The sequence below is a fragment of the Pleurodeles waltl genome, chromosome 10, assembly GCF_031143425.1.
Source record: "Pleurodeles waltl isolate 20211129_DDA chromosome 10, aPleWal1.hap1.20221129, whole genome shotgun sequence".
Taxonomy (NCBI): Eukaryota; Metazoa; Chordata; class Amphibia; order Caudata; family Salamandridae; genus Pleurodeles; species Pleurodeles waltl.
This window is the reverse complement of record NC_090449.1, coordinates 132,479,657-132,500,344: the sequence shown is the minus strand read 5'-3', so window position 1 is coordinate 132,500,344 and position 20,688 is coordinate 132,479,657. Positions and strand designations below refer to the sequence as shown.

At 53.0% G+C, this 20,688-nt stretch overlaps 1 protein-coding gene across 1 annotated transcript in view; it reads right to left on the bottom strand.

Annotated features, from left to right (window-relative positions):
- The window catches only part of LOC138261215 (cytochrome P450 3A21-like), a 425,990-nt gene that overhangs the window by 233,126 nt on the left and 172,176 nt on the right, over nt 1–20,688 (bottom strand). The window lies entirely within an intron of this gene.

The window sequence follows — 20,688 nt, the reverse complement described above, 5'->3', positions numbered from 1 at the left end:
TTTCTCCCTTCGTGACGCTTTTTTGTTTTTCCCTTCCTCCGTCTTTCCCAGATGTGTCTTTTGTTTGCAGCAAATGCTTGAGGCAGAAGAATAAGCCCGGCCCTCAAAAATAAGTGCCAGTGCTCAGTACCGGAAACAACAAGCACAAATTAAGCACTGATAGGCAGCCTGGAGAGGATCAGTCAGTGCTTATGCAGGCACAAATGCTAAGCTTAAACGTTCTGTCGTCAGGTAAGGGCATACACTGCAGAGAGTGAGGGTTACACAGTGGGTAAAGTAGGCTTAGAAGGGGCTTCTTAATGAAACAAGAACGCAGTGGAAAGATAGAAAGGTAAAATAAATTATTTCATCACCAATGCAATTGCCATTTCAAATATGTTCAAGTCTACTATTCATATAGAGCTTGCTACAAGCATTTGGCCTCTTCTTATGTGATCACAATTTTGGAATGTTAGGGACCTGTGGTACAAGGAGCGATTTGCAAAGGATCACATGATTTAATCAGGTGCAAAAGCTGGGATTAACTCCCAAGACTTACCTATGTACAATGAGATGTTGGTGGAGATTCACAAACTGTGAAAATCTAGCAAGTCGTATGTACATACTAGCGGTTTGGTTAGAAGGCCAACTTTCCTTTGACCCACAATGCTCTAAAGTGCACTTACGGTGAAGATACAATGTTCATAAAATGGTGTTTGATCTTCTATTGCAAGTGCCTCCCACAATCCTCATGGAGCTCATTAATTTCAACTTCGAACTCACAAGATCCTTTTTTGGCTTTAAGCAGATTCCTATGAAGAGGTCACAAAATCAATTCATCTTGAAAGCACTATGTAATTTAGCTTAATTTTGTCAGCATTCTGTGACCAACCTGAGGTTACCTGCAGATGTTAGAGAGGCACTGTTGATATGGATGAAAACAATGTCAATGTTCGCCATGATATGTGTGCGCATAACAAAAAACTCGCAACACTGTTGACGATTCCACCCGATGTGACCTCCTCATCAGCCCCAAGTCAGAAATACACGGTCAGGCAAGTCCTTACGACCTAGGCCTGAAGCAACTGATTGAGAGATCACTAGTGAGGCGTCATTTAGCTCGTAAACAAACACACAAACAGGAAAACCCCAGATTGATCCCAAGATAGGCTACGCCACCACAATAGTTGTAGTAGATTGGCCCCAATAAGGCACATTTGGCCAGAGGGGTGCGCATTCCCAAAACACCATAAGATTCAGATGCCACATCCAATCAGAAGAGAACACACACACAACATGCAGTGATCACGCAGTCCCCATGCAGGACATGTTACTTACTGGCCCGCAATTTGTTCAGTCAAGGTTGAGACCCACCTGTGCATTTTTTCAGATGGTCAGATTTACGACTTCGTGACTAGGCCTGGATTCCTTTCTCCAAAAAATGCATATAATTAATTTATGACCTTTCGAGAATTGTATATAATGGCTCTCAGAATGCTGTAACTTTGAGAGACAGCCATCAGACCCAAATTCTGTACTGCGCTTTTTCGGCCGCTGCGTTTAATTAAACCAACTGGTCCTGTTTTGCCAAACGCCTCTTATCCTTCATTTCATTAAGGTAAATCCACATTTCAGGAACAAGCCAGATAGTACAGATTGTTTTTTTCTGAACCAAACAGCAGCCAAAGGAAGAGGACCTCATGAGTATGGATTGACACCTGGGCAACAAAAAGAGGTGAGCAGATCCCGCAATTGATTGAAAGTTATGCTGAATCCGCCAGGCGGAGGTCCATCCTGGATAAATCTGATCCTTATTCCTAGCATTTGGCGTATGGCAAACTAAGAAGAAGCATAAAAATTTGACCTGAGTGCCCTGCCACTGTGAGAAATCTGACATTTTGCACATTTCACCTATCCGAACTGAGTAGTCGAAAGGCAGCCTTGGAGGTGAACCAGCAGAGGTCACCTTTTTACAATAGTCAACACAATGCTAGGGAAGGCCAAAGTGTTTTTTAGTCACTTGGAATGCTGGGCGTGATACAGATGGTACGCTTGAAACCTGGGTGTGAGACAGGGTATCAATTGGACTGCTGGGCGTGATACAAATGGTACGCGTGATCCCTGAGTGTGACATACGGATGAGGCCTCACCGCTTGGATCCCTGGGCGTGACACTGATGGTATGCTTGACCCTGGGTGTGATATAGGGTGTAATTTGGACGTTAGGGAAAGATTTAGACCTTAGAGATTAGGTGTAACTTGTGCTTGATGGAGGGCCTGTAGTTGTTGAGATGTTCCTTCTTCTCCGTGTAAATTGTTGCTATCTTTTGTCCCTGAGCCAATATTGACAGACTATCGGGCTCACTTAGTCCTGTGTACTGTGTAAAGCCTCTCGTTAGACATCAGGCAGCATGTGCTAGGAGTGAGTTAAGGGATGTTTTGGATAAAGGCATCATTTTTTTGGTCACTTTTTTTCTCTCTTTTCTTTAATTTAATTTCCATTGTGGTTTTCTATTGATGGATTGTTGATGTTGTGGTGCTGATAAACTATTGCAATTAGATTTCATGTTGAAATGCTATGTCTCGTTAAATGTTTAATGTGAGTATGAAGAAGTAGTTATCTTTCTCTCACAAACCGTTATCCCATATCTGCTTCTCCACTACTGAAAACTGTTGTGTCAGAAAAGTCAGCGATGTGTTGATTCCTTACTCGCAAAGTGAGGCTGTGCATTGTTTCCTTCTCCGGTCAGGTCGGCGATGTTGCATTTTTCCCCCGCAAGAGAGCGATGCATGGATTTCAGGACAGGGCACCTTGGATCTACTTAGAGTTAGGTTGACTTTGACCCCCAGGGACAATGAGTGGAAAATCCGGTCTCACGGTATCAGAAAACCCCATTGCATGGGGTTTGTATCGTTATCAGCCTCCGTTAGCAGGTGTTGTGCATCGTTTCTCCAGCTGTGTTGAGTCAATCTTCCAGCTGTGATGCAGGTGGAGTGTTGATTTCAGCCCCGAAGCTGGCGGTGCGTCGTTTATCAGCCACGTTATGGAAGGTGCATCCAAAATTTCCCTGCACGGCAGTCGGTGTTGGATTTTCAGTTTTTGTCTGCCAACTTCACCTTTCAAGGGCCCAGGAACTGGGTAGGGCACCACTTGGCAGGGCAGGCGTCTCAGTAGAGAGTCCCGGTGCTGGCAGAGGAAGTCTTTGATGGCCCTGAGACTTCAACAACAGGAGGCAAGCTCAGGTCAAGCACTTGGAGATTCTTCTCAAGTAGGAATGCACAACAAAGTCCAGTCTTTGTCCCTTTTCACAGGCAGAAGTAGCAACTGCAGGATAGCCCAACAAAGCACAGTCAAAGGAAGGGGCAGCACTTCTCCTCAGCTCTTCTCCTTGGCAGAGGTTCCACTTGATTCCAGAAGTGATCTAATGTTCAGGGGTTTTGGGTGCTCCTCTCATACCCCTTTCTGCCTTTGAAGTAGGTAAAATTCAAAGGAAAGTCTCTCTTGTTTGTAAGATCCTGCATTGCTCAGGCCAGGCCGCAGACACACACCAGAGGGTTCGAGACTGCATTGTGTGAGGGCAGGCACAGCCCTTTCAGGTGTAAGTGAACACTCCCAGCATAGATGGCTCATCAGGATATGCAGGCCACATCCCAGCTCCCTTTGTGTCACTGTCCAGAGAGAGGTGCAAACAGCCCAAATGTCAAACTGACCCAGAAAGGATATCCACAAACAGGCAGAGTCACAGAATGGTTTAAGCTAGAAAATGCCTACTTTCTAAAAGTGGCATTTTCAAACACACAATCTAAAAACCAACTTCACTAAAAGATGTATTTCTAAATTGTGATCTCAGAGACCCTAAACTCCATGTTTCTATCTGCTCCCTAAAGGAAACTGGACTTAAATAATATTTAAAGGCAGCCCCCATGTAATGCAATGCGAGGGATAGGCCTTGCAACAGTGAAAAACGAATTCGGCAGAATTTCACTGTTAGGACATGTAAACCACATAAGTATATGTCCCACCTTTTACATACACTGCACCCTGCAAATGGGGCTACCTAGGGCCTACCTTAGGGGTGCCTTCCACGTATAAAAAGGGAACGTTTAGGCCTGGTGTTGGAAAATGGGTTATTGGTAAGGGCAGGTAGGTACCTACACCTAGCAACAAGCCACCAACCTCCACTTAGGTACAGTTAGGTCTCAGTAAATTAATCCCAGCTCAACCCTTGGTAGCTTGGCAACGAGCGTCAAGGCTTAACTTAGGAGACAGTGTGTAAAGCATTCAAATATCACAAAACAGTAATTAAATAAAACACAGGAAACAGTTTAAAAATCCAAAACCAATTTATAAAAATAGTTTATATTTTTATCTTTAAAATGACACAAAAACGAATAAAATCGGATAAAGGGAACCGGAGATATGAATTTTTAAAGAATTATTATTTTTCTAGTGCTTAGAAACAAAAAGCGCCAATCGGGTCATCTGGTTGCACCACGACCGGGGCAAAGTCAAAGTTTCAGGCCGACCGCGATGGAGCCCTGCTCAGCTACAAGTCACGGGAGGCCTCGGTTAAAAAGTTACCTTCTGACTTAGGCCCTCATTCTGACCTTGGCGGGCGGCGGAGGCCGCCCGCCAAAGTCCCGCCGTCAGATTACCGTTCCGCGGTCGAAAGACCGCAGCGGTAATTCTGACTTTCCCGCTGGGCTGGCGGGCGGTCGCCTTCAGACCGCCCGCCAGCCCAGCGGGAAAGAGGCTTCCACGATGAAGCCGGCTCGGAATCGAGCCGGCGGAGTGGAAGCTGTGCGACGGGTGCAGTTGCACCCGTCGCGTATTTCACTGTCTGCGCAGCAGACAGTGAAATACATGTAGGGGCCCTCTTATGGGGGCCCCTGCAATGCCCATGCCAGTGGCATGGGCACTGCAGGGGCCCCCAGGGGCCCCGCGACCCCCCCTACCGCCATCCGGATCCCAGCGGTCGGACCGCCGGGATCTGGATGGCGGTAGGGGGGGTCGGAATCCCCGCGGCGGTGCAGCAAGCTGCGCCGCCGTGGAGGATACAATGGGGCGGCGGTACACTGGCGGGAGCCCGCCAGTGGTGCCGGTCCGACCGCGGCTTTACCGCCGCGGTCGGAATCCCCATTGGAGCACCGCCGGCCTGTCGGCGGTGCTCCCGCGGTCCTCCGCCCTGGCGGTCAAAGACCGCCAGGGTCAGAATGAGGGCCTTAGTCTTTATTTTGAAGATTTTCTTCAGCGGGACGAACCTGCCAGTCGAATCCGACCTCCTGGAGCCCTTGTCCGGATACGCGATGCTGGATTCCTCTGTGGAGATTTTTACCTTCGGACTTAGTCGTTTTTTCGAGGTGAAAATCCTTCGACCGGGGTAAACCTGGATCTTGATCCGACGTCTGTGGAGCCCTTCTCGGATACGATGGCTGGGAGGTCCCGGTCAACTTTTTACCTTCGGACTTAGGCCCTCATTCTGACCCTGGCGGTCGGTGATAAAGCGGCGGCCAAGCCGCCAACAGGCCGGCGGTCTAAAATATGCAATTCTGACCCTGGCGGGAACCGCCAACACAGCCCGCCAACTTAACACTCCGCCCGCCACAGCGGTACAAACAAACAGCGCGGCGGTTCCCGCCAACAGCCAGGCGGCAGACAATGTACCGCCCACCCTATTACGACCCACCAATCTGCCACCTTTTCCGGGGCGGGAGCACCGCCGATAAGAACACGGCGGAAACAGACTACGAACGGGAAAACGCTCACCAATACGCACTCCACGCGAGATTCCGGCAGTATGGAACCAGAGTTGCAGGTCATCCCCGCACTCCTATTCCTGCTCATATACCAGGAGCACGCCCGGCGGCGCGGAAGACATCGGTGAGTACTGCACCTACGACACAGGGGAGGGAAAAGATTACCGGCACACACCCACCCACCCACACCCACTACAACACACACATCAATGCATTCCCACAGATCACTGTCACAACCCACAAACCACCCCCCTCCGAAATAATGCAAAGACCAAAAGAAGAGATCATAAACGGGCAGATATATTGAAATATGTACACCAGTAATCCCAATAAATAAATAAACTATGTACAAAATATATACAGCTACTAAATGTAGTCCAACCACTGTCCGTGGATCACAGGGGTCCTGTGCAAAGGGGCAAGGCCCAGTCCCACGACAAGAACTCCACGGAGAGAACACTGCAGGGGCATCAGAAAGAAAATAGGACAGGCACCTCAGGGGGAAGGGAAGGGGGGGCACCTCAGCCACTTGAGTACACGACGCCAGATCCACGAGGGGACTCCATGACCACTGGCCCATCCTGGGGAGAGCAAAGCCACAGTCCAAACAGTCCATACAGTGGGTGGCCTGCCCACTGGGCCATCCTGGGGAGAGCAAAGCCACAGTCCATACAGTCCATACAGTGGGTGGCCTGCCCACTGGGCCATCCTGGGGAGAGCAAAGCCACAGCCCATACAGTCCATACAGTGGGTGGCCTGCCCACTGGGCCATCCTGGGGAGAGCAAAGCCACAGTCCATACAGTCCATACAGTGGGTGGCCTGCCCACTGGGCCATCCTGGGGAGAGCAAAGCCACAGTCCAAACAGTCCATACAGTGGGTGGCCTGCCCACTGGGCCATCCTGGGGAGAGCAAAGCCACAGTCCATACAGTCCATACAGTGGGTGGCCTGCCCACTGGGCCATCCTGGGGAGAGCAAAGCCACAGTCCAAACAGTCCATACAGTGGGTGGCCTGCCCACTGGGCCATCCTGGGGAGAGCAAAGCCACAGTCCATACAGTCCATACAGTGGGTGGCCTGCCCACTGGGCCATCCTGGGGAGAGCAAAGCCACAGTCCATACAGTCCATACAGTGGGTGGCCTGCCCACTGGGCCATCCTGGGGAGAGCAAAGCCACAGTCCATACAGTCCATACAGTGGGTGGCCTGCCCACTGGGCCATCCTGGGGAGAGCAAAGCCACAGTCCAAACAGTCCATACAGTGGGTGGCCTGCCCACTGGGCTATCCTGGGGAGAGCAAAGCCACAGTCCAAACAGTCCATAACAGACCCCACTGCCACTGGAGGAGGCAAGTTGGCCAGAGGACATCCTGCAGCCCTGCCCGAGATAGATCCTGCCCTGCCACGTCTGCCAAAGGGCCAGCGGTTCTTGCCTTGAAGGGCCCAGTTCAGCGGTTCTTGAGACGGCGGGGCCCAGCAGAGCGGTGCTTGAGACGGCGGGGCCCAGTTCAGCGGTCCTTGCCCTGAAGGGCCCAGTTCAGCGGTTCTTGAGACGGCGGGGCCCAGTTCAGCGCTCCTTGCCTTGAAGGGCCCAGTTCAGCGGTCCTTGCCCTGAAGGGCCCAGTTAAGCGGTTCTTGAGACGGCGGGGCCCAGCGGAGCGGTGCGTGAGACGGCGGGGCCCAGCGGAGCGGTGCTTGAGACGGCGGGGCCCAGTTCAGCGGTTCTTGAGACGGCGGGGCCCAGTTCAGCGGTCCTTGCCCTGAAGGGCCCAGTTCAGCGGTTCTTGAGACGGCAGGGCCCAGTTCAGCGCTCCTTGCCTTGAAGGGCCCAGTTCAGCGGTTCTTGAGACGGCGGGGCCCAGCGGAGCGGTGCGTGAGACGGCGGGGCCCAGCAGAGCGGTGCTTGAGACGGCGGGGCCCAGTTCAGCGGTTCTTGAGACGGCGGGGCCCAGTTTAGCGGTCCTTGCCCTGAAGGGCCCAGTTCAGCGGTTCTTGAGACGGCGGACGGTCTATGGCCAACTGCTAATTGCCTGGTGGTGCCCTCCTGGGCAGCGGGGATGGTGCTCCTTCACTGCCCACCTGGGCTGTGGGTGGTGGGGCCCTCCTGGCCAGCTGGGCTGGGTCCTCCCTGGGCAGCGGCTATGGGGGTGGTGGGCTCTCCCGGGGCAGCTGTGCCGGTTCCTCCCGGGGCAGCGGCTATGGGGGTTGTGGGCTCCTCCTGGGCAGCAGGCCTGCTGCCTGACCTCTCCGACTTGCTGCCCTTGCCCTCCTTAGTCGTGGGCCTGTGGCCCTTTCCTCCCTTTGGAGCTGTGGCTGGTGACTGTCTCTGGGTGGTGTCCGGGGGGGATGTAGAAGGCGGGCTCCTGCGGCGCCCCTTCCGCCTTCTGCTCCTCTTCCCAGGGGGTGGGCTGGCTGTCCCCTTGCTGCTGGGCGAAGATCCAGACATGCGGGCTGGCGGGCTCCAATACCCCTGCACCCTTGTCAAGGGGGCTGCAGGGCTGGTGGTGGCTGAGGTGCTCTTCTTACCCCGACGAGAAGGAGGGGGGGGCTCAGGGTCAGGAAAGAAGTTAGTAGTGGCGAGGAAGAGCTTCTTGGGACAATGGAGAGTGGTAGGTACAGTGGGAATGGGAGTGGAGGGAGAGGATGTGGTTGTAGGTGAGTCACGTTTGCTGTCTTTGGGTGCAGGTGCAGGAGGGATAGGCTGTCGTGAGGTGGATGGCTGTTGGGTGGGTGGGTGGCTGCGTTTGTGTGGTGTGGAAGAGGGGGTGACAGACACAGTGGGAGAGGACACAGGGGACGTGTAAATGGCAGTGGGGGTGGTGACTGCACGTGTGCGGACTGGAGTGGGGGGTGTGCTGGTGATGGAAACACTGGCTGATGGTGAGGTGAATGGAGGTGTGAGTGTAGACGTCACAGGGAGGGAGGAGGGAGACGAGGAGGTGGGGGTCACAGAGGTGGTAGTGACTGTTGGCATGTCTGCATCGGAATGTTGCGTGTGTGAATGTCTGCGTGATCTGTGGTGCTTATGTTTGGATGAGCTTCTCTTGGGTGTTGAGGTGTGTGCAGGCTGGTCTGATGGTGTGGGTGGGACAGGCAGAGGAACAGGAGACTGGGAGGAGGGAGTTAGTAGAGGCAGGCAGGAGACAGGGACAATGGCTGCCGTCAGTGCTGAGGCCAGAGCCTGGAACGATCGCTGATGGGCAGCCTGACCCGAATGAATGCCCTCCAGGTACGCATTGCTGCGATGAACCTCCCTCTCCACCCCCTGGATGGCATTCAGAAGGGTAGTCTGCCCAACAATGAGCGTTCGGAGGACGTCAATGACCTCCTCACTGAGGGCAGCGGGGGTAACAGGGGCAGGGCCTGAGGTGCCTGGGGCGAAGGAGATGCCCGGCTTCCTAGCAGAGCGGGCACGGGGCGAACGCTGAGGGGCTGCTGGGAGGGCGGTGATGGTGCGCTGGGTGGCGGCTGTACCTGTAATGGCGGGGGGCACGGATGGTGCCACCCCCGCAAGGGAGCCCCCTTCCGAGGACGTGTCCGTGTCGCTGCAGGCTCCAGTCGTCCCCGTCGTGGAGCTCCCCTCGCCCTCCGTCTCACTGGTCCAGTCTGACTCTGTGGCATGGCCCTCCTGGGCCATGTGAGATGCAGCTCCCTCCTGCCCCGATGCCACTTCTCCTCCGCCTGATGATGCTGATGCACACAAGCACAGAAAGACAAACAAAAAGGGGGGGGGGAGAGAGAAATAAAGGGATATTGATTACATGGATCTCCGGTACAGTTAGCGGACATGACAGACACAGATGCCCCCTGCACTAAGTTGCGCACTTGGGGTCCGCTACGCATTCCGTGGAACATGCCCTACACGCCTAGAGTTGACAACTGCACCCATGGATGACACGGCCCAGGGATGGCTGTACTGACAAACTACTGAGGGTGGTGGCTGGGGACACAGGGGCTTACGGGGGTGCCCAGCCTACAGATATCGCCCTGGCCTAGGGGGACCCCCAGCCCTCCTCCCCCACCCAGACACCTCCACTGCGCGACAACAGAGTAGATAATGCTTGTACTCACCCCCTTGTGTCTGCTGTGCTGCCCTCACGCGCCCATCCAAATCAGGGTAGGCCACCGCCAGGATCCGGAACATCAGGGGGCTCAGTTGACGGCAGGCACCCCGCCTACGTTGGGAGGCCATCCCCAGCAGAGACTCGGCGGTCTTCTTGGTCCCGCGGCGGATGTCCTCCCACCTCTTGCGGCAGTGGGTGCCCCGTCGATGGTGGACCCCCAGGGTCCGGACTTCCTTGGCGATGGCACGCCAAATCCCGATCTTCTCATGGGCGCGGACCTATGTGACACGTACAGGGAGGGAGAAATACCACGTTCAAGTTTGTCAGCATTTTCCTTGCCAGTGGCCCAACATGCCCCCCATCCCCGCCAGGCCCCCCGCCAGGCCCAACATGCCCCCCATCCCCGCCAGGCCCCCCGCCATGCCCCCCGCCGGGCACAACATGCCCCCCATCCCCGCCAGGCCCCCCGCCATGCCCCCCGCCAGGCCCAACATGCCCCCCATCCCCGCCAGGCCCCCCGCCATGCCCCCCGCCAGGCCCAACATGCCCCCCATCCCCGCCAGGCCCCCTGCCATGCCCCCCGCCAGGCCCAACATGCCCCCCATCCCCGCCAGGCCCCCGCCATGCCCCCCGCCAGGCCCAACATGCCCCCCATCCCCGCCAGGCCCCCCGCCATGCCCCCCGCCAGGCCCAACATGCCCCCCATCCCCGCCAGGCCCCCCGCCATGCCCCCCGCCAGGCCCAACATGCCCCCCATCCCCGCCAGGCCCCCCGCCAGGCCCCCAAGCCAGCCAGTGGCCCCAAATCCAGATAGAATTAAACTCACTTGTTGGTCTGGAGGACCGTAGAGTAGCGCATACTGGGGGAGGACCCCATCCACAAGTTTCTCCAACTCCTCTCCAGTGAAGGCAGGGGCCCTTTCCCCAGGTGCAGCAGCCATTGTCCCTTCCAGACCGAGGTCACAGCAACACTTGCAGTATAGGTCCTCTCCTGTGAAAGTTCAAGTCGCAAGTGGATAAGTAGATAGAAAATGGCGGTCACGTCCGCGGCGGTGCGTACCGCGGCGGTGCGTCCCGCCACCGCCGGCGCCCTTCGCCATTGGCTCCTGAAACCCATAGGCTTCAATGTTAACCAATGCGGCTTGGCGCCGCGGTCTTGGCCCGCCGCCCGCCGCGGTGTGCCACGCCAGCGCATTGACCTCACATCCCATTGTCACACTTCACAGGTCAGGCAGCCGCCATTTCCAGGGCCCACATGGCTCAATTTCAACTGCGTCACACAGGCCTAGGCCTTGCATAGCCACTCAGACACGCCATTCACTGCATAGAGAATCGTTTACTGTGCTAGCTGTGAGTACGTACCTGTGGGTTGCTTGACTGTGTGCTCCATGTTGTCCTTCCTATGCACCGTCCGCTGGGTTGGGCGAGGAGACGGATGAATCCTCCTGTGTACCGACCGCTGGTGGACCTGTCGACAATGGAAGAACGCCACATTATCCTGACCTACCGTCTTAACCGTGCCACTATCCATGAACTGTGTGCCCAGCTGGAGCCCGACCTGATGTCCCCCATCCGCCAACCCACAGGGATTCCCCCTCTGGTGCAGGTCATGTCAGTACTCCATTTCTTGGCAAGTGGGTCATTTCAGACAACCGTGGGAATTGCTTCTGGGATGTCTCAGCCCATGTTTTCGAAGGTGTTATCCAGAGTGTTGTCTGCCCTGATGAAATCCGTGAGGAGCTCCATCATTTTCCCTGAGGTGGGCGAATTGGCTACAGTGAAGGGTGATTTCTACGCCCTTGGACATATTCCCAACGTAATTGGTGCCATTGATGGGACCCATGTGGCTTTGGTTCCCCCAAGAGACAGGGAGCAGGTGTACAGGAACAGAAAAAATTACCATTCAATGAACATCCAGGTGGTGTGTTTGGCTGACCAGTACATCTCGCATGTAAATGCCAAATTCCCAGGGTCAGTGCATGACGCCTACATCCTCAGGAATAGCAGCATCCCTTACGTGATGGAACAGCTACAGAGACACCGTGTATGGCTAGTGGGGGACTCTGGGTACCCCAACCTGTCGTGGCTACTGACCCCAGTAAGGAATCCCCGGACCAGGGCAGAGGAACGGTACAATGAGGCCCATGGGCGTACTAGGAGGGTGATCGAACGCACCTTTGGCCTCCTAAAGGCCAGGTTTAGGTGCCTGCATATGACAGGTGGATCCCTAATGTACTCACCTAAGAAGGTGTGTCACATCATCGTGGCCTGCTGCATGCTTCACAACCTGGCTTTGCGTCGCCAGGTGCCTTTCCTGCAGGAGGATGGTCGAGACGGTGGTGTTGTGGCAGCGGTGGAACCTGAGGAGAGTGACGAGGAGGAAGACGACGGGGCTGAAACAGACAACAGGGACAGAATCATTGAACAGTACTTCCAATAGGACACAGGTAACATTTCAAAGATAATTTAGTAAATGTTAACTACTCTCCTGCATCTCTGCTGCCTGTCTATTTGCCCCAGTGTATGATGACTGAGTTTTGGCTTTTCCCTCCCTATTTCAGATCTGGGGTCCCCACTACGAGTCCTGTGCTTCGTTTCCCCATGGACTACAGCTTTGTGGCAGCTGTTTGTTGACTTCACCATGTACAAGGACATATTTGCACTGTCATGTCAATTACAATCTATTGAAATCACAGCCAGACTCCAGATATTTTGGTGCAAAATAGGTGTTTATTTAAGTGCTCAAAATGGGATGGGTGGTTTCAAGTGGGTGGGGGCTATGGTGAAGGAATGTCCATGGCAGAGTCCAGAGTAACAGTCACACAGGTGCATTGTCCAGAGGCCTGTGGAGAGATGGAGCATGGGCAGTTCAAGGATGGACAGGGTGACAATGTGGGACAGTGGGATGACATCAGGTGGTATCCATTGCTGGCGGGGGTCTTGACATCCTACTCTGTCTTCTTGCGAGATCTCAGGGCCCTCTTGCGGGGTGGTTCTTCTCCTGCAGGAGGTGGGGGTCTGGTGGGCTGCTGCTGTGCGGGGGCCTCCTGTCCACTAGCGCCGGCGGAGGTGGTTGGCTGTTCTTGGTCCAGGCTAGTGGCAGGGGCCCTTGGGTGTTGTTCAGTGTCCGCCCTGGTGTTGACGAGGTCCTGCAGCAGCCCTACCATGGTAACCAGGGTGGTGTTGATGGCTCTGATGTCCTCCCTGTACCCCCGATAGTGTTCCTCCTGCAGTGCGTGGATCTCCTGGAACCGGGCCAGTACCGTCGCCATCGTCTCCTGGGAGCGGTTGTATGCTCCCATGATGGTGGTGAGGACCTCGTGGAGAGTGGGTTCCCTGGGCCTCTCCTCCCCCCCCTGTCGCACAGCTGCCCTCCGAGTTCCCCTGTTTCCCTGGGCCTCTGCCCCCTGGCCGGTGTGCCCACTACCACTGCCCCCAGGTCCCTGTTGTTGTTGGGGTGGTGGGTTATCCTGGGTGCCCTGTAGTGGTAGACACACCGCAGATTGACGCGCCCTGGAGACAGAGGCATGGGCCCGCTGGGTGGGAGCTGTGCTGGTGTTCCCAGAGGGGTTAGGGTCTGTAGTGGCCTGGGCCTGTGTGAGGGGAACCGACTGTCCAGAGGTCCCCGATGGTCCGGGCTGGTCATCGGTGTCCAGGTCGACATAGCTGCTGTCATCGCTGACGGCCTCTTGGGTGGGGGGTGTGGAGAATTCTGGCCCCTCCGCCGCGGTGTGTTGACGGTCGGGTCCTGCAGGGGTATAGAGGTATGGTTATAGTTTCAATGTGTGGCATATGGGTGTATCTGTGGGTTCTCGTGTCCCCAAGTGCTGGCATTCGTGTGTGGGGGCTTTGGTGAGGGTGGCTTGTGGGGGGGATGTGTATATGCATTGGGCATGCTTTGGTGATGGGTGTCCATGCTTAGTGGACGCATGCAGGCCTAGGTTTTGGGATGTGTGGGTTGTGATGGTGAGACATTGGCGGGGAATAGGTGTGCTGGGGGTGGGGGTGAGGATGGTGGTGGGGGTGAGGATGGTGGTGGGGGTGAGGATGGTGGTGGGGGTGAGTGTGGGGGTGAGGATGGGGGTGGGGGTGAGGGTGGGGTTCGAGGATGGGGGTGAGGGTTGGGGTCTGATTTGGCATGCAGGTGGGGGGGAAGCAGTATTGAAGCTTCAACTTACCAGTATCCATTCCTCCGCCGACTCCTGCGAGGCCGTCAGGATGCAGGATGTTCAAGACTTCCTCCTCCCATGATGTGAATTGTGGGGGTTGAGGTGGGGGTCCTCCGCCAGTCTTCTGCACGGCGATGTTGTGCCTGGATACCATGGAACGCACCTTCCCCCGTAGGTCGTTCCATCGCTTCCTGATGTCTTCCCGATTTCTGGGGTGCTGTCCCACTGCGTTCACCCTGTCGACAATCCTCTGCCATAGCTCCGTCCTCCGGGCAATGCTGGTGTATTGTATCTGTGTGCCGAACAGCTGGGGCTCTACCCGAACGATTTCCTCCACCATGACCCTGAGTTCTTCGTCTGTGAAGCGGGGTTGTCTTTGGGGTGCCATGGGGTGGTGTGTATGATGTGTGGGGTGGAGTATGTGTATTTAAGTGAGTTGAGTGTGGTGGTGTGTGTTGTTTTGTGTGTGGATAGTGTGTGGGTGATGGTGTTGAGTGGCTGTGGCTGTTATTTTTTGGATGCTGGTGTCTCGCTCTTGCCTTCTTTACGAATTTTTTAGCGTAGGGGTTTGTGGGTGATGTGGGTGTGTGTTTTATATTGTATTGTGTGTGTGGGAGTGGTGTGTGTATGTGTATCAGGTGTGTGGGATTCAAATCGTCCAATGTGGCTGAGTTTTGTTCGTTTGTGTGTATTCTGACCGCGGCGGTGTGTCCCGCCAATGGAATACCGCGTTTGAATGACCGCCGCGTGGATTCGTGGGTCGTAATGGCATGGGCGTATTTCTGTTGGCGTGACGGTGGAGGTTTTGTCACCTCCACCTTTCCGCCGACCGCTGGTCTGGCGGTCTGTTGTGGCGGTCGGATTTTCGGAGGTTTGCCTTCTGCGGGTCAGAATGACCGTGGCGGGTTTCCGCGACCGCGGCGGGATTATGGAGGATTTCTGACCGGCGGTAGGCGCCTTTTACCGCCGAGGTCAGAATGACCACCTTAGTCTCTTTTTCTGAGATTTTTCTTTACCGGGACGAACCACCAAGTCAGGGCGGGTAGCGGTTGAGGCAAGCCGGCTAGAATTTCCGCGGCGGGTTGGTCCCTCTCTGGAGCTTTTTTACAAAAATTCGCAAATCTTCTCCAAACTTCTGGGGCTTCACCCAGATGTTCTTTTAAGGTTCTTTTGGGGTCCACAGCTCACCCCAAGGGTCCAGAAGTTCTGTGATGGTCCTTGGGGGGTGCGGACTTCAACTCCCAGAATGCACCTGGCGCAAACTCCTTTTTGGCCACTGGACAGTGGTCAGCTGGTCACTTTTCAGGAGTTGGTGCAGGGGGACTCTGGATAGCAATTTTTCACCTGTAGCAAACAGGGAGTCCCTCCTTGAACCAGTTGAAGCCAGGCAAAGTCCTTCTTGTGGTGAAGCCCATGTATGCAGCTGGTGCAGTCCTTCTGAGTGCAGGTTCCAGGTGCAGGCCAGGGGTCCAGCAGGGCAGTCCTTCTTCTCCTTTAGTTCTTTTCTTCTTGAAATCTGGCAGGGATCTGAGGTGTGGGTGCAGGTCTGCCAGTTTTATCCTTGCTCCTGGGTGAAAAGCAGGGGGGGTCCTGGTTCTCCAATCAGGTACAGGGTCGTCCCCCTGTGATGACCACTTCCTGGGAAGTGTGGCAAAAATCCATCCCAGAAGGCAACATTCTCTAAAAATCCAACATGGCTGAATCTGATTTTTGGAGGTTACATCTGGCTGAGCCCACCCACTGGTGCGGCTAAAAATCATAAACACACCCCTCTCCTGCCCTCTCCTAATCTAATCAAGGGGGCACCTAGTTGTCTGGGGTTGCAGGATGTGGGGGTGTTGCTGGTTGCTCCAAATGTCCTTCTCTGCCTTTGAAGACCAGTTTGGCATCCCTCCCCCTTCCTGCCTCACCATCTGCTGAGGGGAGATTCTCTCCCACAAGCACATTCCTTTGTGTGAAGCCAGGCCACTTCACACCTCATCAAGGCAGCTTGACTAAGCTGCTGCAGGCTGGCCAATCAGAGCACAGCAGCAAAAACAATGCAGGGCTGAAATTGGCAACTTTTTAGGTAAAGTCTAAAACTCTTTACCTGAACAAGTTATATTAAATCCAACAACTGGAAGTTGTGGAATTTATTACAACAATTAATTTGATACCAAATTCTTGGTATGCATCTTTTAAGGAGACTTTAAAATCTAAAACAAAGTCTCCCCATTCTAGCCTATGAAGGCCATTTACTTCAATGAGGGAAAAACGAATTTGGCTGTTTTTACCTCACCAGGGTTTATAAATCTATTTTTATAAAGTCCCTGCTTATAGTTACATGGCACCCAGCCCTAGGGGCACATAGGGCACACCTTAGGGGTGACTTATATGTAAAAATAAGGTAGTTTAAGACTTTGGAACTACTTTTAATTCCAAAGTCGAATTTGCATATAACTTTAATTTAAAAGCAGCCAGCAAGGCAGGCCTGCCTTTAAAATGACACTGGGCACCTCAGCAGTGCACCTATGGGTGCACCACCTATGCTGTGGTCCCTAAACCTACATGCCCTACCATATACTAGGGACATATAGGTAGGTTAACTTAGCCAATTATAATTAGCCTAATTTGCATATCCATTTTACACAGAGCACAGGCCCTGGGACTGGTTAGCAGTACCCAGGGCACCATCAGAGTCAGAAAAACACCAGCATAAAGTGGAAAATGGGGGCAAAAAGTTAGGGGGCCTCTGCAATCAGCCCTGTTTTCTCACACCTGGCAAGTGGGTACACTTGCCAAGTCAAATTGGCAGTTTAAAACCGCACACACAGACACTGCAGTGGCAGATCTGAGCCATGTTTACAGGGCTACTAATGTGGGTGGCACAACCAGTGCTGCAGGCCCACGAGCAGCATTTGATTTACAGGCCCTGGGCAACTCTAGTGCACTGTACTAGGGACTTACTAGTAAATCAAATATGCCAATCATGGAAAGTCATTTACACATACATTTCACATAGGAACACTTGCACTTTAGCACTGGATAGCAGTGGTAAAGTGCCCAGAGTAACAAAAACAGCAAAACAGAGCCCAGAATACATCGACAAACCTGGGAAACAGAGGCAAAAAGTTAGAGGAGACCACGCCAAGGATGCCAAGTCTAACAGCAACTACTGCCACAGAATGGGCTGCATGGCCAACTGATGCCACCTAAAGGCATTTCATAGGCCAGTCCCTGCAATATCTCCATCCACAAAAACCAAGCCCAGGTTTACCCAAATGCATCCTCCATTTAGCCGCTGGGAAAACAGGCAGCCAAACATATGGCAACAGCAGGAGCAGACAGAGAACCAAGCACAGCAAGGACCGGGGTCACAGCCACGGCAGGCAGGGGTAACTGCCTGGGAAGGTAGTGCCTTTAAACAATCACAAAATCCAAGTATGCAGCTAGTCTGATATCCCCAGTAAGTTTCCATTCACATCATACCCACTTCAAAACTCACCTCAAAAAAATTAAAGACTAGTGACAGCATTAAGAGAAAACTCACACCTTTACTTGCGCTCGGGAAAAAATTCAGGGCTGCTGTACATTTTGTCTATCAGAAATCTGCACTAGAGGCCACCATTCAGGTGCCTGCAGGGGCCTAGGCCCCTCTCTGCTGCTAGTCCTTCAGGGCAGGGTTGGCTGGCCACAGCCTGGGGGAGGACAGACTGACAAGGGGGCAGGGTGGAACACATCTCAGTGCATAAAAGAAAGCAACCAGGTCCCCTCATCCAAGTCATTACCAACGGGCTACAAGTCGAAAGTGCCCCATTCTTCAACAACAGGCATCCAGCTAATGGAGGCCCCCTTTCACTTCCAAAACAAAGCGATCTTCCAGTGCTGGCAACCAGGTCGTCTTAAGTGCACTTGGGATAATGATGTCTCCATAAAACTTTGAGGTCCAAGCACAAATTCGACAGATTACAAAGTAACAACAATGCACCAAGTAAGTAGGGAAGTTCCCCAGATCAATCAGCCGTCCCAGATAATTACACAATCAGGCAAATCTTTACTAGTCCTGGCCGCACACCTGACCCCCATCATAAGCAAATGATCTGCCTCCTCCTCTCCCCAAAAGGCTTCTAAGCATCCAAAGACTGCTCATCAGATCATGTCCCTCAAAAACAGCAAGAGTACCATATCGCTAGGTAGAAATCTCTGGTCACAACCAGGGTGGCAGATCCAAAACATCCTGGATCTGAGGGAGAGGGGGTGGCAGGAGGAAAAGGGATTCTGTAAATGACCATCACAGCCCCATGCAAGGTGCACGGATACGCTCACTGCTGCGTCCAGGCTGACTATCCGAAACATAAGGCCTCACACACCACCTGAGGAAGCAATAGCTACGATACCAGTCACTACCACATCAAAGGTCAAAGGTCTCCGCCCCACTCCAGCATACTGCAGTAAAAACAGCATCACATGAAGATCTAGGGAGGGGCCCAAAGACCCGCAAAAAGTTGCCCAAAACAAAGATTCCAGAAAAAGGCCATAGCCAAGACACCTAAGTCCATTGGGGAGAACCTCAGTGCATGCCATGTGCAGGAACTAGAGGGACATACATGTGTCATCAGAACATGTTGCAACTAACAACATCCAAATTGCAACACACCCCTTTCCTTTCACATTGCAATATGCATGTGTAGGTCAAAAGGTTCCGTCCGCATAGGTAAAACATTGGTAAAGGAGACACAGTACACACGTTATGAAAATAATTAGGAAAAATGAATAGTCCCATGAAGATCACCCCGTGGAAACACTCTACTCCATCATGTCAAAAGGAGAGGACCAAATGGCCCGCAAAATAAAATTCAGGCAATCCATAACTAAAACAACACGCTCCCTAAAATAGTTGCCCCAAATATAGTCACCTTCAAAGTAAATAAACAGAACATACGTAAAAAAGAAAGGCACATGGATCTTCAGAGACCTAGTAATGATATATGTTTTTCTAAAACTAATCTACAACCCACAGCTCTTATCCAACAGGTCTGTGACCAAACCACAAGTGCACCACCTTGCTGGCCCGCCAGCTCTTGAGCAACAACTTCAAGGACCGCAACAGAACTCAAGTGTACAAGATCAAAACCACAGGCTGTTTTTGGTCTGTTTTTTACAGACATTCTTCTAAAACTCTTTTTCCAGAAAAAGGACACCACCGGGACCGCAGCATTATGCCAGAGCAGAAACATTCCTGATCGCCAGAACACCATAGATATTTCCCCAGGAAGTCATCCAGAGACCTGCAAAACTCCAAATGTTATGTATGTTTGTACCATTGCATGCCTTCTGTTCGCTGTGGGTGTGGCCGCTTTTGTCCATAGCCAGAAATCTGCCTAGTCACATGGAGTCTACCTTGACACTTCTTCAGCGCTTGCATAGGGGTCTTTCCCACATCACTTACAATTGTACTGAACCTAATGTCAGTATTCTGCATGCATTGCGCTGTGCACTCTTACCAAACACATGGTATCAGCACATGACAGCCGCGGACACCCAGACATCAGCCGGACCGTGCTATGACAGTTCACTGACACCATACGCTGTAGGCGCAGACAAACTTTATTTATCCTAGAAATAGCCCCCGAGAAAGCAAAATGTCTCACTCATCTGTATCTATGTAGGATCAGGGCCAAGTTACAATCTCGTAGAGAGGAACCCCTTTGGGTGGTAGTAAACGTCAGTCGATATGAGACCAATCCCACCACCATGTACCTTTACACCGAGTTTAGCGATATTCAAACTGAGTTAGACAGGATGTGCAGGTGAGGCACTGTAGGGGAGCACATCGTTTGGCCCACAGACTTTCTTGGAGCTAGCAAAACCACCACACAATTGCACAAACACATCTGCTCCTACTTCCGTCTGTGGTCCCAGGGTGGCCCTTAGCATGTCTAGGGCAGTCTTCTTTAGTAACAAAGGGTCCTCAGATATGAAATTCCTGTTTAGGGCCATCCAACTCAAGGATATAGGGAGAAACGAGCCTCATGGGGAGGAGTGAATACCAGCATAGATACCTCATGTCAGGAAATCTGGGCTGTTGAGATAGATAGGTACACGTGATTGGAGGGGAACCACTAATTTTATGGAAACATACATGGTAGTCCTTGTGTTTCGGAGGCAAAGGGACGATCCAGTTCGACACAAATGAGAATTGTGAAGCACTATTGCATGTACCAGACATGCACAGGGACATTCAAGAAGAATTCAGACTATTCACTGACACTCAAGTAAACGCGGGAGGGCCCATACCCTTCTTCACCCAACAGACAAAAGACAACACCCGCTGGTTGCAACAAACCATGTGGGAGATGCTGAAAGTGATCAATGCTACTAAATGTGGCCTAAACGTTATCAGGGAAGAACTAGGTACTATCCACCTCATGGTGATGCAACATCGATATGTGTTGGACTTGATCACCGTAATTGTGGGTGGGGTGTGCACCAAGATCGGTGCATCCTGTGGTACATTTACCCCCCGTAATGACCTGAACAATGGAACACTAACTTCTGCCATCCAAGCACTGAATCGTCTACAAGCTGACATGAGGAACGAAGTAGGTGCACCAGAGCAGAACTAGTTATTTCATGGCTCCGCCAGTGTGTGATCAGACTGTGCATGTCATTGCTACCGATCCTCATTCTTGTGCTGTTTTTGTGTTCTTTCCTACAATTGGAGGTTTCTTGCGGTGAAAACACA